At 45.0% G+C, this 21717-nt stretch overlaps 1 long non-coding RNA gene across 1 annotated transcript; it reads right to left on the bottom strand.

Moving 5' to 3' along the window:
* Positions 1-3656: 3656 nt before the first annotated feature.
* On the bottom strand, positions 3657-20440 carry LOC142829900 (uncharacterized). The gene is made up of 3 exons (XR_012904806.2): positions 20226-20440; positions 17695-17771; positions 3657-5068 (listed from the first exon to the last, which is right to left on the bottom strand). It is a non-coding gene; the product is annotated as an uncharacterized LOC142829900 (long non-coding RNA).
* Positions 20441-21717: the final 1277 nt, after the last annotated feature.

Genomic DNA, 21717 nt, shown 5'->3' with positions numbered 1-21717 from the left:
CCGCTGCTGGTCAGTTTCAGCAGCGGCTGAATCAGGACACCTGGGGCAGAGCAGCTGGGGTGCTGCTGGGTTGCTCCAGTAGCGCCGAGGAGCCACGCTACTGGAGCAACCCAGCAGCACCCCAGCTGCTCTGCCCCAGGCGTCCCCAAGTCAGCCACTGCTGAAACTGACCAGCGGCTGACTACAGGAAGCCCGAGGCAGAGTTGCTCTACCCCAGGCTTCCTGGAATCAGCCGCTGATCAGTTTCAGCAGCAGCTGACTTGGGGATGCCTGGGTTTCTTAAGTTGAATCTGTCCAGATTCAGCCGCGGTTGAAACTGATCAGTTTCAGCAGCGGCTGACGCCAGTTCCGACTTACATACAGATTCAATTTAAGAACAAACCTACAGTCCCTATCTTGTACGTAACCCGGGGACTGCCTGTATATATACACGTTTAGTGGTGGTTGTTTAATATCCTCCTGAGATACTAGTGGTATGGAAGGAGTTTTTATCACCATCACGTGATATGATTATATCATCCTTTTTCTTCACAGACATTTGTGGGATTAAATCTCAAATTTAATGTGATATTAAATGTTTCATGTATTTGATATATACTTAGATCATACAGTGGCACGAATGGGGAAAATGAGAAATTCTCTCAACCTTTAGACATTCACTTTTCTCTAACTTTAATAGAAAAGTGGTAAATTTAAAAAAGGGTAGATCCTTATGTGCAGACATAATGTGGTGAACTAAATTGTCATGTGTCCTCATGCCCAGATGCACTGCAGCAGCTCTGCCAGAGGACAGACTGCACTGCAGCATGGAAGATGCAGTCTAGCAGGAAAATCCAGCCCAGGAGAGCTGAATGGGGAGCATGAGTCACTGGATGTCATAGGCAGACCCACACGAATGTCCAACTGCCCTGCAAAAAACTGAAATTTGGTGTATTAATTCAGGTTGACTTGACTTAAAATATATTATTTTTGCCCCAATGGAAAACCCCCAAAATTGGTGAAAATGTCAGATTACCATGGAAAATTTCCAATTTGGGGAAGCCAGAGTTTTCCTTGTCAAATATTTTGCTAAAAGTTTCCTAATTCTACAAATTATTATTAAAAAGCAACCAACAAAATGTGCACCTACCATGTGTATTTCCTGAACATGTACTGAACCATTGTCCTTCTGCTGAATAGTACTATGGACTCTGAACATGATGCAGTACAGGACTCTTTGGCAGGTCTTCAGAGAATAGCCTTACTTGTTTATTTTGTCTGCAAGGCACCATATATGCTTGTACATGAATAATAAATAATTACTTCATTGCTCTTACATATGATTAGTATTTGTCCTGTCATTGCATTGACACATATAGAACACCAGGGCTACGTCTAGACTGGCATGATTTTCCACAAATGCTTTTAATGGAAAAGTTTTCTGTTGAAAGCATTTGCGGAAAAGAGCGTCTAGATTGGCATAGTCACTTTTCCGCAAAAGCATTTTTGAGCAAAAGCATCCATGGCCAATCTAGACACGCTTTGGCGCAAAAAAGCCCCAATTGCCATTTTTGCGATCGGGGCTTTTGTGCGCAAAACAAATCTGAGCTGTCTACACTGGCCCTTTTGTGCAAAAGCTTTTGTGCAAAAGGACTTTTGCCTGAACGGGAGCAGCATAGTATTTCTGCAAGAAGCACTGATTTCTTACATGAGATCGTCAGTGTTCTTGCGGAAATTCAAGCGGTCAGTGTAGACAGCTGGCAAGTTTTTCCACAAAAGCAGCTGCTTTTGTGGAAAAACTTTCCAGTCTAGGCCCGGCCTAGAAGATTTGTCCGGCATTGCTCGGGTCCTTAACTCAGTTTTTATTTTTCATCCTTTAAATCATTGATCTGAGGTGGGACTGGGCTGAAAGGTTCAGTAAGCAGAGACTGCCCCAGGGAAACAAGGACTACTTAAGCCCTCTCTCACAACAAGAGCTTGGGGGTCAGGTGAGAAGTGTCCCTCCATGGCCACTGCAGCCCAAGCAAGCGCAGCTGGGGAGAGGTGCATGTCTCCTGACTGGGGCAGGTCCAGGTTCATCTGCTCCCTGTACTCCCCAACCAGAGTGAGGAATGCAGCAAACTGATACAAAGGGGAACAGCCAGCAACAGGGCTGGCCTTAGGCCGATTCCCCCGAGTGGGGCCCCGCACCCTGAACCCAGAAGTGTGCCAGGCACCATGGGTGCGAGTTAATATTCAGAGCCGGGGGCCCTGCTCCAGCAATATTTGGAGCTGGGTTTCTCCCCTGGCTCTGCCTGGAGTGGGCCCCAGCCTCCACCTGCCCGCCATCCCCCCCCTCTCCCGGTGCATTCTCCCACCCCTGCACATCCTCCCACCCTGGCCCCAGAGTGTCTCCCTCGGCCCTGGACCGTCCCTGCTGTGCGTGGCTTTCAGTGTGGCTCCCCCTCGCCGGCTGCTGCCATGCGCGTCATTGCAGATGAACAGGGAGGATGCCCAGATGTGATGTCATGGGACTTTAAAATTGCTCAGCGGTGCGTGGCCTAGCTCCGGGTTTGGAGCCCAAGCTCAGACTCCGGCCCCGCAAAGTGGAAGGCAGAGGATAGGGGAGGGGAAGAGGCTTGTGCGGGGGCAGAGGAGGAGGGAGTGGGAGGAGAGACCAATCCCAGGGGGCCAAGTGCAGACACTGAGGAAAAAGGCAGGAGGGGAGGTGTCAGAGGGAGGGAGCACAGGGTGATGCTGGGAGAGGAGAGGGTAAGGGCATTGGGGGCTGGAGGGTGAGGTGCTAGGAGAAGGCTTGAAAGAAGGGGTGGGCATGAGGAAGGTAGGGATGGAGTAAGGCATGTGTGAGGGCACAGGGGCAGGAGGGGAACGGGGGCAGAGAGTGGTGAGTGGGTGGGCATCAGGGAAAAAGAGGGCAAAGGGGCTGGGGCAGTGAGGGAAAGGGGAGGCACCAGGAGGGTGCAGGGTTAAGGGAAGATGCAGGTGCCAGGGGGTTCTGGGGTGAAGCAGAAGTGCAGACACCTGCACGGGAGGGACCAGCACCAGAGGAGAGAGGCGAGGGAGGTGTTAGAAGAGGGGATGAAGAAGGGTAGCTCACATGATCAGAGTAGGGCTACTGGAGGAGTGGGCACAGGGGGGAGAGAACGGCTGGAGGAGGGGGGCAGGTTGCAGGAGGGCTGAGGGCAGTAAGAAGGGCAGGAGTCAGGACAGCAGAGGAGGGTGAGGAGTTGGGGGGCAGCAGGCACCAGGGGAGCTGATGGAGCAAGGGGAGGAGACATGGCAGCAAAGAAAAGGTAAAGGTTTATAAAATATTTATTAATGACTTGGGTGCCACAGTGGCACATTCAAACAAGCCACATGAACTCAGTACTGGTGCACAACACAAAATCCATTCTGCTCATGGGAGGAAACTCTTAGGCTACGTCTACACTGGCGACTTCTTGCGCAAGAACTTCTTGTGCAAGAACATGTGCACACAGCCATGTGTGAGCTGTGATTTTGCACAAGAGCATCCATGGCAGTATGGACATTCTCTTGCGCAAGAAAGCGCCAATGGCTATTTTAGCCATAGGGGTTTCTTGCGCAAGAAATCCCTGCCGAGCATCCACACTGACCTCTTGCGCAAGAGAGCTTACACCTGTTAGAAAAGCGCGTAGCTCTTGCGCAAGACACCCCCTCTTACCAGGCCATACTGTAAATTTCCTTGCGCAAGAGCGGGCGGGCAGTGTGGCTGCTCTGTGGGTTCTTGCGCAAGAACGGCTGTACTTGCGCAAGAAGCCGTGAGTGTAGACATAGCCTTAGATGGAACACTTCCCCCAGCCTCTCTGCCCCTGAGTTAATGTCACACACATTGGGTTAATGCAATTTCAGGACAGTTGCACGAGGGGGGTTTGGTGGGGGCCAAACTAATCCCTGTTGGTAGGAGGATGGTGGGAAAAGTCCTTCAAGAGGGATGACATGACACCTTTTACTTCTGGTCATGTGTCCATCTTGCCCTGAGTGTGTTACCTCCAGAGGCCTCCAGAGGGGGTGTGGCTAATGGGGGTTGGTGTGTGGTTAACAGCGGTCAGGGGTTGTGGCTAATGGGACACCACCAAAACTTATACAAATCTGCTGGCCCTGGAGGAGGAGTGCGTCGGCCGCAGGAGGTGTGCAGGGTTTTCATGTGCTGCAGGAGGGTGTATGTGTGTGTTGGTGTGTGTGTGTGTGGTTTTTTTTTTTTTTTTGCTCAACCAAAATTGCTGTGGGGCCCCGTCAAAATTGTTTGAATTGGGCTGGGCCCCGCACTTTCTAAAGCTGGCCCCGGCCAGCAACATGCCCCTAAGAATCAAGGAGAGGGGAGCGTCAGCCCCTCTGCCAATCCTAAAGGGTGCCTGGGGGATAGGAGGCTCAGGAGGCCTGCTTGGTGATTCTGTTTCTTTTCTGTATTGTTTTATGAGAAGCAATCCCATTTTAGGTGCATTCCATTTTCCTGGCTCAAAGACACCCTGACCTTGCTTTAAGTTATAATAAGAAAAAGCTGTATACCAAATTTGAGTCCTTAGACAGACACACACGTAGGAGGAGTTCTTAGACACACACACAAACTCTCTCAAATATATAGTAGGTTGCCTTTTGTTTTAGTCCCACAGCACTATACTTACTAGTAAATGTTTGCAGAATTGAGCTCCATAGTTTACAGCAGAGAAATGCATAAATTGGTTTTCAGCTCAGTAGATTTCACTTGTAGAGTAAAATAATGAAATTATGAAATTCCTCTTGCTAATTAAAATTTTTTGAAATGCATAATTCATTCGATATAAATTACTTGGATGCATTAATGTGCTTAACTGAAAAGTAAACACGTATAATACTGTGTACATATTTTTTATAATTACACAAAGATTGAAACAGCACGCATATAAATCTGATCATTATTCAAAATTCAGAAAAGCAAGTGATGCGGCTTAGTGTTCTTTGCATTACATTTAACAACATAATTAGAACGAAGGATTTTTCCTCAACAGGCCTCTTGCTGAACTGGATGTTCTCTTTGTAAATAAGGTTGTATGTTGTCACTGTGTGCTGTATCTTTGAGAATTATTCAAACCTGTAAAATAAAAGTAAAAGTAAAAAATAAAATTATGGAAGTGGAATTGGAGGCAAAAAAGTACCAAAGTGCATATGAATCTTGCATGTTTGACTTGCATTAAGAAAATATTTAAAATTTGGGTACGCAAACCTTCTGCCTTTGTATTAATATTCTTAACAAAATAGCAGCTGCTACACTAGTTGGCTACGTCTACACTGGCCCCTTTTCCGGAAGGGGCATGTAAATTTCACCAGTCGTCGTAGGGAAATCCGCGGGGGATTTAAATATCCCCCGCGGCATTTAAATAAAAATGTCCGCCGCTTTTTTCCGGCTTTTAAAAAAGCCGGAAAAGAGCGTCTACACTGGCCCCGATCCTTTGAAGTAGGAATAAGACCCTCCGGAAAAGGGCACTTTTTCCGGAGGATCGGGGCCAGTGTAGATCCCTGGGGACCCAGGAGAAAAAATTTCAAATGTAGAATCTTGTATTCACAGTTAAATGGGTCCATTCTCCATTCATTCATTAAAGAATACTCCATGTAACTCAGAGGAGGATTGAGGTTGGGATGTAAGGAGTTCCTTCTCGTTACCCCATGAATCCACACATCCATGCCAGTTACAGTAATGATGTTAGGCAGATGGTATCAGAGATAAGCATCTGAGATGGTGCTTTGGTTGGTTGGGGCTCTGCAAACATGTAACATGGGACCCCTATTGGTTTCATCTACCTAACATCTTCATTGGAACTGGTATAGATGTGTGGCTCCAAGAGGCAGTGGGAAGGTACTTTTTTTTTTGTCCAAAGCATGGAGCATGCCCTGCAGCTCCAGTCTCAGTACCACCATGCCTGTCTTATCCCACCCTAGCCAAGGGGTTAAAGCTAGTGGGGAGAGGTACGTCAATCATACCCTCCCCTCTGTGCACAGATGGGCAGAAAATCTCCATGAATCCCCCAGTTTCTCCATACTCATGCCAAGTCCTACCCCCCAGCATAGAGGAATCACACTGGTTTTACTGGAACAGGAGGGCAATCTACAGGTATGCAAGAGGGGCAGGGTGCTTGAAAGCAAAAATCAAGTACTTTCACCTTTCCTTAATTTCAAATTCTTAATTAGATTAGCAAGTGTTATTCTGTTTATTAATACAATCCAATTGTCACAGTGACACTAGCCCTTTAAAAGGGAGCTTGGGGTCCTCATGGGGATAGCAACCTGGTGACTCATAGCTGCCTGAAATCACAAAGTGGAGGATCAAGGAAACAGGTAGGTGGTGGCTGCCTGGGAGAGGCAGTCTTCAGAGAATGGAATGTTCTGCCTGGCCTCCCTGGTAAGAGGGAGGAATTAGCTAGGAAGCCAGCAGAGGAGCCATCTTGCTGATCTTCCTGACAGAGAACTAGTGCTTGGAGTCTGAAAAGGCCTGAGTTCTTAGACTGTGTCTTGTGCAGAAGAATTAAGACTCTGAATGCTGTCAGGTGGATGGACTAACAAGTGGGGCCTTGGAACCAGAGCTCCAACTTGCTTGTCAACTCATATTGGTGAGCTCAGATGGTTCCCTTCAGAAAGGAATGGGAAAACTTTTTCATCTTTCTATGCTTTCCTGTGAGTGTTGTTTGTTTGTTTGTCTTTTACCGTGAGGGTTCTACAGATTATTGCATGTTCACAGGAATAGATTATGCCTCATGCTGGGCTTTGTATTAGGCACTGAGAGAGTATGTTGCATGGTAGAGGAAAGGGGAAAATGAAGTGTTCACATGTTGCAATCTCATTCCTGACATAAGACTTAAAATTTTTCCCATCATTTTGCAAAAGCAGGCAGGGAGGGGGAGAAATGTGTAGAAACCTCTACTATTTAGTAAAAATCTGTGAAACAGGATTTTTTATAGCTCCTTCAAAATCAAGGTATCCTAGTTCCCAAAACATCTCCAACATATTCCTTGGAGAGCCACAAATTTGGGTTAAATATTAATATACATTTAATTTGCAAAGAACCCTGAAAGTATATGCATTTTCTTTTGACTCTAAAAGATAACATTTAGGACTCTGGTATTTTATTTCCATTTTTGTCAATGACTTTCCATATATAAGCTTTGGAAAGTCATTAATTTGTCTCAGACCAGTTTTTCCTGTTCTCACAAGGTGGATGATGCTACTTACTGTCTAACTAAAGGTCAGTAAACTTAAAATAACTTTGCATTATCCTGAAATAGCTGGATTAAATTTCAAACAGTTTTGTATGGCTGAAGCTTGGTTATATTTTTAAGACTCTTTTTCTCCTCACTGGCTTTTAAAACCTTCTGTAGGAACCTTTTACACTGAGACAGACTATTTAAGAGCTAGTAATATTTCTAAAGTTGTAATTAGTTGCTGGCTGTATTTGTTTGTGTTCTCTTAGAGTACATGTACACAACAAGATAATGCCAAAAGAGCTTGTCTGAAAAGCAAACAAAGTTACAAAAAAAATAAAGCAAACCCCAACAACAGAAAATGCACCACAGCAAAATTCAGATCTTGATTTACATCTTAAATTAAGCTCTACAAGTCTGAAAGATGTCTATGATCAAATGTAACCATTCAAAACAGCTGTAGTCAGTTCAGTGTGAAATAATATTCCTTTGTGAAATTCCTGAGAAGCAAGGATCCTTCAGTGCAAGAGTTGCCTCTCAGAGAAATAAACTAAAAGTAAAAAGTACCATGTAATATGGATGACAACATCACAGTGCTTCAGGAAAAGAGAAAGAGGCAAGCCAGCTTTTCAAAAGGTATTTAAGTGATGGTGTGCTCAGCATGGCCAAGTCTCACTGATTTGAAGAGCCTAAATCATTTTCAAAATTGATTTAGTCTCTAATGAACCTGAGCCTGGGATTTTTTCTCAAGTGCTTAAATCCCCCTTAAAAATGAGATTTAGGATCCTCAATCAGTGAGTCATTGGAATGCTGAGGGTAAGGACACTCAGGGGGTAAAACTAACTTAAATTACTTACAGGTACTGTATTGCTTCCTCCCTTCGCGGGGCACAAGGCAGGGGGTTGACAATGTAAGAAATGTAAGTGTGGGGTGGAGTGCAGAGGGATGGGAGCGGGGTAGCTCAAGGTAAGTGGTGAGGATGTGGGGTGCAGGATTGGAGTATGAGGAGGGGTTCAGGGCAGATGGTTGTGGTGTGTGGAGGTGGGCAGAATCAGGGCTGGGGGCATGGGGAGGCCCAGGGCAGAGAGCTGATTGTGTGGGTGGGGGTGCAGGAATCAGGGCAGGTGATTGGGGGGGGTGGGGAGTATAAGGAAGCAAGGGAGCCCTTTAGGAAGGGCAAGAGAGCTGATGTCTCCCATTCCTACTGATACTGCTTGTTGTTCCCTGTCCATCACCGTCAGGAGAGCTCACAGTGTGGGTCAGTCTCTCCTCTGCCCCCTCCCTGTACTAGCCAGGAGGAAGAGGAATGAAGAGATGCTGTGTGCTTTCTTCTCACTCTCTGACAGTGACAGAAGTGAGTTTACTTCCGGGTAAGCCTGAAGTACCTGGTCTTCAGTGTGTGTTTTTTACCTCAGGATCTCTCTCAGACATTAGTTACCTTGAAGCTTCAAAACAAAACAAACCCACACTGCTTTTTTAGCAGTGAAGACAAGCCATACATACATTTGTGTTTCCATTTTTAAATACACATTAATTGCCAGTCAGTGATCAGCAGTTAACTAATGTAACTGCCTGTGTAGACACTCAGGGCAGGACCATACTTAAAACACTGCAGCAGTGAAGATGCTGTTATGCTGATGGGGAACCATCGACATAATTAATCCACAGCCACAAGAGGTGGTAGCTATGTCGATGGGAGAAGCTGTCCCATCAGTACAGTGCCATTTACACTGTGGCTTAGGTTAGGATAGCTGTGTGGCCCAAGGATGTGGATTTTGATATACTGATGTAAGTTTACACTGTAGACCTGGCCTCCACAAGTGTTTGTTTTCCCTAGGACAAGACCTGGATTAGATGTCCATGTGATCAGACATCCGATTGAGGTCTTGGCCTAGGGAAAACAAGTCTAGACTTGCATTTACAATTGTGCTAATTAACTTGACACAAATTCATTGGCAATGAATCAACAGTCATAAGAACAGCCATACTGGGTCAGACCAAAGGTCCATCTAGCCCAGTAGCCTGTCTGCCGACAGTGGCCAGCACCAGGTGCCTCAGAGAGGGTGGACCGAAGACAATGATCAAGCGATTTGTCTCCTGCCATCTTTCTCCAGCCTCTGACAAACAGAGGCCAGGGACACCATTTCTATCCCCTGGCTAATAGCCTTTTAGGGACCTAACCTCCATGAAATTATCTAGCTTCTCTTTAAACTCTATTATAGTCCTAGCCTTCACAGCCTCCTCTGGCAAGGAGTTCCACAGGTTGACTACATGCTGTGTGAAGAAGAACTTTATTTTATTAGTTTTAAACCTGCTACCCATTAACTTCATTTGGTGTCTTCTAGTTCTTCTGTTATGGGAACTAATAACTTTTCTTTATTTGCCCTCTCCACATCACTCATGATTTTATATACCTCTATCATATCCCCCCTCAGTCTCCTCCTTTCTAAACTGAAAAGTCTCATAGAATCATAGAACTGGAAGAGACCTCAGAAGGTCATCAAGTCCAGCCCCCTGCTCTAGGCAGGACCAATTTCAACTAAATCAACCTGGCCAGGGCTTTGTCAAGCCGAGACTTAAACACCTCTAGGGATGGAGACTCCACTACTTCCCTAGGTAACCCATTCCAGTGCTTCACCACCCTCCTAGTGAAATAGTTTTTCCTAATATCCAACCTGGACCTCTCCCACCACAACTTGAGACCATTGCTCCTTGTTCTGCCATCTGTCACTACTGAGAACAGCCTCTCTCCATCCTCTTTGGAACCTCCCTTCAGGAAGTTGAAGGCTGCTATCAAATCCCCCCTCATTCTTCGCTTCTGCAGACTAAACAGACCCAAGTCCCTCAGCCTCTCCTCATAAGTCATATGCTCCAGCCCCCTAATCATTTTGGTTGCCCTCCGCTGGACCCTCTCCAATGCGTCCACATCCTTTTTGTAGTGGGGGGGCCCAGAACTGGACACAATACTCCAGATGCGGCCTCACCAAAGCCGAATAAAGGGGAATGATGACATCTCTGGATCTGCTGGCAATGCTCCTTTTAATGCAACCTAATATGCCATTAGCCTTCTTGGCTATAAGGGCACACTGTTGACTCATATCTAGCTTCTCATCCACTGTAACCCCCAGGTCCTTTTCTGCAGAACTACTACTTAACTGGTTGGTCCCCAGCTTGTAACTATGCTTGGGATTCTTCCGTCCCAAGTGCAGGACTCTACACTTGTCCTTGTTGAACCTCATCAGATTTCTTGTGGCCCAATCCTCCAATTTGTCTAAGTCACTCTGTACCCTATCTCTGCCCTTAAGCGTATCTACCTCTCCCCCCAGTTTAGTGTCATCCGCAGACTTGCTGAGGGTGCAATCCATCCCCTCATCCAGATCATTAATAAAGATATTGAACAAAACCCGTCCTAGAACCGAACTCCGCTCCGCTTGGGGCACTCCGCTAGAAACCGACCGCCATCCTGACATCGAGCCATTGATCACTACCCGCTGGGCCCGGCCTTCTAGCCATCTTTCTATCCATTTTACCATCCATTAATCCAATCCACATTCCCTTAACTTGCTGGCAAGAATATTGTGGGAGACCGTATCAAAAGCCTTGCTAAAGTCAAGGTATATAACATCCACTGACTTCCCCAGGTCCACCGAGCCAGTTACCTCATCATAGAAGCTAATCAGATTGGTCAGGCACGACTTGCCCTTCGTGAATCCATGCTGACTATTCCTAATCACTTTCCTCTCATCCAAGTGCCTCAATATGGATTCCTTAAGGATCCCTTCCATGATTTTTCCAGGAACCGAGGTAAGACTGACCGGCCTATAGTTCCCTGGATCATCCTTCTTCCCTTTTTTGAAGATGGGCACTACATTTGCCTTTTTCCAGTCATCCTGGATTTCTCCCGATCTCCACGACTTTTCAAAGATAATAGCCAAAGGCTCCACAATGACATTTGCCAACTCCCTCATTACCCTCGGATGCACTAAGTCCGGACCCATGGATTTATGTACGTTTAGCTTTTCTAAATAGTTCCTAACCTGTTCTTTACCCACCACGGGCTGTCCATCTTCATCCCATCTTGCGTCACTTGGCGCAGAAGTCCAGGAGCCGACTTTGTCCGTGAATATAGAGGCAAAGAAAGCATTGAGTACTTCAGCTTTCCCCACATCATCTGTCACTAGGTTACCTCCTTCATCTATCCGCACACCCTCTCTGATCACCTTCTTCTTGTTAACATGCCTGTAGAAACCTTTCTTGTTATCCTTCACATCCTTAGCCAGTCGCAATTCCATTTGTGTTTTCGCCTTCCTGATAACCCCCTGGCATTCTTGAGCTATACCTTTAAACTCCTCCCTGGTCATTTGTCCAAGTTTCCACTCTTTGTAAGCTTCCTTTTTGTGCTTAAGTTCACCAAGGATTTCCCCTGTAAGCCAGTCCGGTCTCCTACCATGTTTGCCTCTCTTGCTACGCGTCGGGATGGTTTCTTTCTGTGCCTTCAATAAGGCTTCTTTAAAATACTGCCAGCTGTCCTGGACTCCTTTCCCCTTCATGTTAGCATCCCAGGGGATTCTGCCCATCAGATCTCGGAGGGAGTCAAAATCTGCTTTTTTGAAGTCCAAGGTGTGTATTTTACTAATCTCTCTTCTTCCTTTCGTCAGGATCCTGAAATCTACCATCTCATGATCACTGCTTCCCAGGTTGTCACCCACCTCCACTTTCCCTATTAGTTCCTCCCTGTTTGTGAGCAGAAGGTCAAGCTGCGCACGGCCCCTGGTCGGATCCTTCAGCACCTGTGTCAAGAAGTTATCCCCAACCTTCTCCAAAAACTTCCTGGATTGCCTGTGTACTGCCGTATACGTTTCCCAGCAGATGTCAGGGTGATTAAAGTCCCCCACGAGAACCAGGGCCTGCGATCTGGAAGCTTCGCTCAGTTGTCCGAAGAAAGCCTCATCTACCTCATCCACCTGATTCAGTGGCCTGTAGTAAACACCAACCACAACATCACTGCTGTTGTTTGCTCCTTTAAACTTAACCCATAGACTCTCAACAGGTTTTTCTCCCTCTTTATACTGGAGTTCAGAGCAATCGTAGTGCTCTCTTACATATAGTGCAACTCCTCCTCCTTTTCTCCCCTGCCTGTTGTTCCTGAACAGTCTATACCCTTCCATGACAGCGCTCCAGTCATGCGAGTCATCCCACCAAGTCTCTGTTATCCCAATTAAATCATATTTCTTGGTCTGGGCCAGGGCCTCCAGTTCTTCCTGTTTGTTGCCCAGGCTTCTCACATTAGTGTACAAACACTTCAGGTAACCAGTTGATCGTCCTATCTTCTCCATTCGAAACATGGGTCCTTCTTTCTTGCCCCTTCCTCTCTGCATTTCTTCCCGGTATCCGACTTTCCCACTCCCCTCAGGGTTTTGGTCACTGTCCCCCGACGAACCTAGTTTAAAGCCCTCCTCACTAGGTTTGCAAGCCTGCCCGCGAAGATGCTCCTTCCTCTCTTCGTTAGGTGGATCCCATCTCTTCCTAACAATCCTTGCACCCGGAACAGAGTCCCATGGTCGAAGAAACCAAAGCCCTCTCTGCGACACCATCTGCGCAACCACGCATTTACGTCCTCAATTCGACGATCCCTGCCCAGTCCTTTCCCTTCAACAGGGAGGATGGAGGAGAATACTACTTGTGCTCCAAATTCTTGGATCCTTCTTCCTAGAGCTACATAATCCGCAGTAACACGCTCAAGATCATTCTTGGCCGTATCATTAGTTCCCACGTGGAGAAGCAGGAAGGGGTAGTAATCTGAAGGTTGGTCAGCTTGGTAAGCCTCTCAGTGACATCCTGAATGCGAGCTCCCGGTAAGCAGCACACCTCTCGAGATTCCAGGTCTGGACGGCAGACGTTTTAACTTCTCTTCATATGGGACCTGTTCCAAACCTCTAATCATTTTAGTTGCCCTTTTCTGAACCCTTTCCAAGGCCAAAATATCTTTTTTTGAGGTGAGGAGACCACATCTGTACACAGTATTCAAGATGAGGGCATACCATAGTTTTATACAGGGGCAGTAAGATATTCTGGGTCTTATTAAGAAAGGGATAGAAAATAAGTCCTGAGTTAAAAGAATCACAACCCCTAGTCTAACCATGCCCCTTCTGCTAGTATTAGTAGGAAGTGGAATGAATGTGCAATGAATGGGAAGAGAGCACATGAGCCTGAACTAACCCATAGGAGATGCCAACAAGAAGAGTATGTCCTAAATCCCACTTAGCTCATAAAATCCAGACGTTGTTTCTTCTTGTGATTCACAGCTTTCTCCCAGGTATGTATCCTAGTCACTTGACTATACTGTGATTCTCACTTTCTCTGGCCTAATTAATATTAATTGTTAAAATGGAATGGCTTTAGCAAGAGAGACTCACATCAGTGTCCCATAGTTCAGTGATTAGGGAATTTACTGGAGAGGTGAACAGGCTAGTTGTTCTAGCTAAAGAGAGACTGTGATCCACAATAGGTCAATGTAGTAGGTTGAGCTGAGCTAAATAGGCTACTCTTGGTTCACACTTCTTTGGCAACCCATAAGTGGGAGCTTATTATGCACAGATATGCATCCAGTGAGTGAACCTTTAGGCTTGTTGCTGAAGTCAATGGTAAATTGTTTTTCCCTAGAATTTTTGGGTTTGCTCAGAACTTGGCTATTTCATAATGAAACTGGAAGGTTTCATCTACCCTGCTTTCCAGACAAGACCCCCTTCATTCCAACCACGACTGGTGTGGCAGCAGGGAGCAATGCATCCAGGGTACTTTTAATTACTATTATTTTTTGATTAAGGTTGCAGTATTTCACAGTGTGTCTGAGGTATGCCACTCGATAGAGAGAGGCATATTCCAAACTGTCTTGTCAGCTGTGACATTCCACCTAGGCTATGGAATGCTTCAGTAAATACACTTGATTATAATGTGCCTTTCACTGAGGCATGCCACAAAATCCTCCAATCCTCTTATATTTGTATAAGAAATTTCCATACATGGTGAGGTGAATTACTTGTATGGTTTAATAAATGAAATTAGCTATATTAGATCTGCCACACAACAGATTGCTTATAGCCTACATGCATTTTCTTTATACTTCAAGTCACTCAGAGTGTATCACAAATTCCCTTTATATCCCTGGTTTAGGATTTTACATTTGTATCCTGGGTTTGTTGAAAGACATGCTAACATCATGTGTTCAGACAACTGCTTTGTAATTGCACATTTGAGAAGCCAAGTACGTGTTCTAGCAAAGCTTTGTGTCCAGATAAATGTGTTTTAGAGAGGAATGTGACAATAATGCCTGGAGCTATTTGGCCCATAGTCTTGTGCAAGAGCTGCTGCCAATCCCCCATTTGCATTGATTACAGTATTGTATTTTTTTGAGCTCATATAGAACTTCAAAGGAATAGACTTCTGTTTAGGATGGAAGCTACCTTAGGTGGGCTCCCACAGTATCTGATGATTAACAGTATTCTTAGGAGACTGGCTTCACTTCTAATAGCTTGCAGCTGTTACTAGTAGTGGATCAGGATTTCTGAAGAGAATTGACATTCACCCACATGACTCCTTCCTGTTTTGTGTGCTGTCTGTGCCATGCTTCTAGATTTCATCTCCCTTTTTTATATGGAAAGTAACAGAAAAGAACTGACACACAATTACTACTACCAGCTTGGAGATACAGAGGAACCAGCAAACTGATAAATTTACAAGATGACCAGAAGAGAGACAGGGAACGGGCTAAGAGCAAAGGGGAAAGAAGTATGCAACTATGCAATGGAGGTGAAAGGATGACTTTTTTAAGTGCTTCAAGAGGAGAAGTCAAAGCCTTGTTAAAAGAAGTTGGATAGGTCTCACTTTGGGTTATGTCTACAATGTGATTTAACACCCCTTCACCAGCATGGGGTCTCAGGGTACATCTATACTGCAATTAAAATGCCTGCAGCAGATCAGAGGGTTTGGGCTGGAAGACTATGAAATACCTTCCCTGCTCATGGGGTCTCAGAGCCCAAGCTTCAGCCTGAGCCTGAGCTTTTGCACTGAAATTTTATAGTCCCTTAGCCTGAGCCCACTAACCCAGGCTAGCCGCAGGTCTTTCATTGCACCATAAGCAAACCCAAAGAGAGCATGATGAGGGTGAGACACAGATGCTACAGGGAAGAAGTGATGGGAGAGGAGAAAAGCCAGCTATTGTACACTTGTAATGAAATATTATGGTTAGTGCTATAGAAATAACTAATATAGAATGGGTTTTAAAGGGCTTGTGAAGTGCAAAATATAAGTGAAACTGTAGTTTGTACTAGGGATATTAAAAGAATGTTGTACATCAGAATTGCTCAGGACTTCTCAGGTGATACCGATGGGGATGTATTTTACCTGATAGCACTCAAGAAATCTTTATGAAAAGTGGCAGGATTTAGGCACAGAAAAGATTCTCTACAAAGACTTACAGTTCTGTTAGGAAAAGATCACTACCATAACTGGGTCATTTCCTTCTGACATATATCCTGTGCAGAATCTGGTACAGTATCTACTCCCAGTCTCTCTCCCTCTCCTATTGCACATATTTCCCCATGTGCTCCCAAAAGATGCTAAGACAAAGTTACACTTGTAAATATTTAACTTTAAAATGAACGGTACAATCAAAATAAATAAAAACTTGAAAGTAAGGAAATAAAAAACATAGGAATCTTAACACCATGTCTCAAACAGCATGAATATGGTTATACTGAATCACCTCTCAACATTTGAAAAATTCACCTTCATTTGGATTTTGCTGCAAGCTCAAAATTCAGTTTAACTTTTTTTTTTTTTATGAGTCACAAACCTTTTAAGGAACCTAGGCTTGCTTCTCCTTCCCCCTTCCCAGTTGTCTTAAAATGATGAAATGCAGGATATGTATTTGCACCTCAAAATTAAAAGCAAAGTTTTAGGAGTCAAAACTACTATAAAGTGCAACTAAGGCAAAAAGACAGCAGCTAAATTTCACACAGATACTTCAGTCATATTTGTCTACTTCACAGAAATCTAATCTATAATCATAAAACATTGCAGCCATGAATTGGCACTATTCAATGAACTGACATTAGTCTGGATTCTCTCCTGCCCCATTTAAGAGAAACATCTTAGTTATATGATATGAACTGGAGTTATGGAGGGAAATATTCATCTGAACTTTAGAGCAACAAATTGTGAGTGGCAATTCTAACAGGAAACAGGTTGATTAATAATATGAGAATCCAGAACTAGCCTGTATAATTCACAAAGGGAAAGAAGGCTGTGCTTTTAATAGTTCTCTGCACTGACCAAAAATACTAGAAAAAGGTCTTATTTGTATCCCATGAATTAATTTAATTTGTCAAATCTCTTAACCCTTTGTGTTACACTTCTTTCCAGTTCCTTTCAAAATGTGTTCTAGTACAGATATTCATGTCAAACATTTCTGTGTATGCTGAATTCATTTGAATAGGTTAGAAATATGAAGCCTATGCTAGAGACCATGAAGAACATGTGCAGCAAACTGACTTCTCCTTGTAACGACATACAGATTGCTTTTGTGCTATTCTTCTAATTTTTCTTCAGGTTTTTGCTTTGAGGAGTTAGATTATTTATTGATGCTGGTTGAAATATGAATTTACCCATGCTGTTTATTGAAGTGTCTGGGATAAGCTTTTAAAACCTGGTATACCATTAAATGGTGTGGGGGAAGCTAAAAGTTTTACTTAATCTTTTGGCAGTAACCTGTAAGGGAGAAGGAAAAAGAGGGGGAAAACACCTTTCAATTGATCAATGTTTCTTATGGATGGGCTTTTCGGTGTGTTGGAAACAGTTTTGTAGGTCTGCCACACTAGGGATGGAAAGGACAAGTCGACTATCCGATAAGCAAATGCTTATTGGATAGTCGACAGGCTAGTCAACTAGTCTCTTCCTCCCCCCTCCTCGCAGCATTTCAAAGTGGCAGCGCCGCATGGAGCCCAGTATTAGCTAGAGACTCCTGGGATCCATGCAGCGCTGCTGCTTTGAAATGCTGCCTGCAGCTCGGAGTCAGCTGGGGTGGCCCCAGGCTGCATGTGGTATTTCAAAGCGGCAGTGCTGCATGCAGCCTGGAATCAGTCCGGGACTCCCCCACTGACCCCGGGTTCTGTGCGGTGCTGCTGCTTTGAAACACGCCAGGGAGGCCAGCATCAGGTTCCTTGCAGCCTTTCAAAGCAGCAGTGCCACATGGAGCCTGGGGTCATGGGCTCCATTTGGCACTTTCACCTTTGCAGTATAGCAACAGCCCTAGGGCTAATGCTACACTTCAAAGGCACAGGCATCTTCTCAGCTAATTGAATAGCGGAAGCAAAATGCATTGACTGTTCAATTAGTCAGTTTAGTTGATATTTAACATCCTTAGTTAACACTGAGCAATCAGTGTGCCACCCACAATAGAATCAATATGCTTCAGCCATTCAGAAATATCATGCCGCATGCTCCCAAAAGAAGGAAAACATGATACCTTGGAAAGCTGCTGTTGATTGGTCATGGTGAACAAAAAGGTTATTGTCCAATGAGGTTTATGGGCTCTCTCCTTCTCTGCATGGAGTTCAAAAAACAATACATTATTTTCCCTCACACTGCTAAGCTTCGCTACTGGCATGCACTCTGTGAGCCTTAATGGGTTCCCCTACATACCCTCAATTTCCTAATGCGTATATACAAGGTTTTATTTCCTTTACATTTGTATTGCTGATTACAAATAGTGCTGAGAGAGGAAAGAATTGCTATATTTGTTAATTGCCTTTTATGTTTTTCTTAAATTCTTTAAAAAGCAATTAAATGTTATTCTAAATACTCCCAAGGATGATTGGGAAAAAAAAAACATGTTAAGTAAAATTTTAATTTGCTAGCTAGCTGAATGTGTGTATTGTGTTGCTTTCTTAGTCTACCCGCTGTTCAAACCAATTGGACAGGTTTATGGCATATAATAGGGATGTTGTGATTAATCAGCTAATCGAGTAGTCGATGGAATTTCCATCCACTACTTGATTAATCGATAAGGGGAAGGACGCTCATTACCCCCGCTGCAACTCTGCAATTTAAATGCAGCAGGAGCCATTACAGCTCTGCCTTTTAAATGTAGGACTGCTTCAGTCCCTGCTCACACCAGGCCCCACGTTGCAGCACCTCTGCCTTTTAAATGTAGTAGAGCTGGGGAGAATCCTGAAGCAGGGAACTTAAGAAAAGAGAATATAGGCCTTCTGTGACTTGTTGCCCTGTCAAGGTAACAACCGGTTTGGTAGGTTCAATTGCTTGAACTGAGGAATGGGGTGGGCAAGGAAACAAGAAAAAATGTCTTTTTTTTTTTTTTCCTCTGATTTTTTTTTTAACTGGCAGCTATGAGAAGTGTGACTATGACACTGCCACCTGAATCCAGTCCCCCAGTTCAAGTTCTGGGCAAGCAGCAGCTGTTGAGAGCATGCAGTGTCACACATCTCATGGCAGCAGCTTCCTTTCATCTCTGTTTGAGCCTGCTAACTTGTAAAATTAAAAAAAATCAGTGGTATTTATGACTATCATGGGACGAAAGGTTGATCTATGGACTATTGAAAGGTATAATTTTAACAATTTATATAATTTTATACAATTAATTTCTATTCAGGTAGGGACCAAGCCCCAGTGCTCTACTATGACACAGTTGGGGAAGATCATGCCTAGTGTGGGATGAGTGTGTCCATCCCTCTTGTGGAGCATATGCAAGATTCCTGCCTTTACTGTCCCCAACCCATGTCTATAGTCCCGCCCCCAGTCACGCAACTGGGTGGCCCACTTGTCCAAAGTCAACAAATTGCCCCAGTCTACAGGACAGTGTGGTCCACTGGCCAGAGTCAGCATGCGCACTCATTATGTAGCTCCCTGGTCACAGATGGGACAAGGAAGTGGTTTGCATCCCTGGTAGGGATGTAAGCGGCCAGTCGACTAGTCACTTCCCATCACCTCTGGCTGCCTCTATCACAGAGAGGCATTGGTGGGAAATGGAGGGGGGAGAGGGAGGGAATAGGAGCCAGCACTGAGGGGGAATCAGTAAAGCCAGTTCCCCTCAGCACCGTCTCTGTGAGGGCAGGGGAGGCAGAGGCACAGTGGGAAATGGCACGAGCAGGGACTGCTTCAGTCCCCACTCACACCCGTTCCCACTTCCGACGCTTTTGCTTTTAAAATGTACAAGAGCCCTGCGGGACTCTTGTACATTTCAAAAACAGAAGTGCCGCAGGGAGCACAGGGCGAGCAGGGACTCAAGCAGTCCCCTATCGCCACGTACTCTCTGCGGCGCCCCCTATGAGATGGCAGTAAGGGCTGGGGGGCGGGACAGGATCTGGTGATCGAGGCATCTGACTGAAAAGCTGGTTCCCCCCAGCACTGTCTCCGGGGTGCTGCCTGCCCCTCCCCTTCCCCGCTGCCTCTGTCAGATGCAATGGGGAGGGGGGACAGAGGGGAAAGGGACACTACTGCAAAGCAGCCCCTGTCTGCAGAGGTTCCAGCGAGGAGCTAGGCCCCCCCCCACAGACAGGGACTGTTGCTGCTATGCAACCCTTGTTTGCAGCGGCCAGAGATGGCCACAGGCAGGGGCTGCTCAGGCACCATCCTCTTTTTGTACCAGCCCTGGCTGCCATGAATAGGCGCTGGTGCCAGAGCAGAGGCTGTCTGCCACAAACAGGGGCTGCTGGACTCAGCATGAGCCGGGACTGAGCAGTCTCAACTCGTACTGATTGCTGTGCCTCTCCATTTTCAATGTAGTGTGATATGAAATAATATGAGAGTAGTACGTGCCAGGACTGCTCAATCCCAGCTCAAGTCAGCTCCTATGGAGATACCTTTGCTGAGGCTCTGCAGAGTGACGCTTATCGACTAATCGTATAGTCCATACAAATTATATACGATTAGCCAGATAATCTCATTTTAACATCCTTAGTTCCCGGAACTCCAGCCACTGAGTTAGTGGTGAAAAAGTTCCAACCAAAACACATTGACTCCTGACGTCAGCTCACTCACCAGGTAGCCATTGCCTTCCACTGGACTATTTCTTGGTATGGTATGGTCAGCTCCAGTGCAGATCTTCATCTCTCCTCCCTGCTCTTGCATTTGTCCACTCCCGATTGCCTCTAGACCCTATGTGGCCTTCAGCCTGGGTTCTCACTGCAGCTTGTCTGGAGCAGGCATTGCATGTCTTCTCTCTCTGGCTGTCAGCCCCAGCTAAACTACTCTGTCATATCTATGCAACTGGAGTATGCCTAGTAAGGCAGAAGGGGAGGGGCTTTCAGCCTTCAGAGCAAAATTGACCTTTCCTTCCAGTGCAGGGTGAGTGCACTCCATCACGTCTAAACGCAAAAAAATGTGTCCGTGCTCTGTGGAGTTTATAGTCTTGGTGTATGTTGAGACACAATGAGGGGAGGGGAATAAGTGAGGAAGTTGATACGGTAATGGTGAAATGATTCTGTTTTAGTATACTAAGCAACAATCACAAAGTATTAGGATCTTAATCCATGCTTTCCGAAACCATTCTTGAGAGTCAAGTTACACACATCTCACATTAAGCTATTTATCAACAGGTCCACAGATATAAAACTTCCCTATTCTCTCTTCCATCTCCTTGCTCTCCTCTCTTGTGTATGGAATCCTCCTTACTCCACCTCTTCATTTTAGGACTGCCTCTCCATTTCCCCCTCCCCCCCCCATGCCCTCATTTGTAACACACAATTCTACAGTAACAGCTTTCACCATTTATGTTTCTTCTGAATCTGATAAAGAGGGCAGGGTGTGCTACTGAGGCCACTCTGATTGGAGTACATCTCCTGCTGGGCAGTAAGAATCAGCTCTCTGCTAGTAGGCTAAGTGCTTTACCACTTCAAACACTTGGCTTCCACCAGCCTAGAAAGTAGAAAGGTCATTACCAAACAGGATGCCTGGGAATCAATCCATTAAGACAGAAGCAGCTTTTCTGGATTTTTATATAATAAATCACTTTACTGAAGGTTAGTGACTACAATGAATTTGAAATCAAATAAAAGCAGTTGTATTTCTGGGATTATTACAGTAACTATTTAAGATATTTAAATTTTCATGTCTTATTTGGTGGGGATTTTGGAACTCCAACTAAGAGATAGGAGTATATTCTCATCATATATATTGTGAGCATTTATGGTATGCACTGTAATTATTGGCAGCAAAACTAAATCAAAATTGGTCAGCCAAAACTTTGTTCAACACTACTTAACCATTTTACAGTCACATATTTTCATCACCCATCTGTTAATGGTTGTTAGTTTTATGCTGTTATATTTGTGGAATAAATCTTCCAGTTTAGCAACAACTATGATTTGCTTTGACATTTATTTGCCATTAGAAATAAGACATGTGACTGCAGCAAGCCATTTCCATTAACTTAGCAACTAAAAATAGCCTTCAAAAAAGGCGCTCAGACTTTAGTGCGAGCCTTTTTTTTAATACAGCAATCACGTCCTTAATGAAAGGAACCAGACATTTT

This window comes from Pelodiscus sinensis, chromosome 6, assembly GCF_052426305.1.
Source record: "Pelodiscus sinensis isolate ZL-2025 chromosome 6, ASM5242630v1, whole genome shotgun sequence".
In the NCBI taxonomy this organism is placed as follows: domain Eukaryota; kingdom Metazoa; phylum Chordata; order Testudines; family Trionychidae; genus Pelodiscus; species Pelodiscus sinensis.
This window is presented reverse-complemented; position numbering and strand designations above follow the sequence as displayed.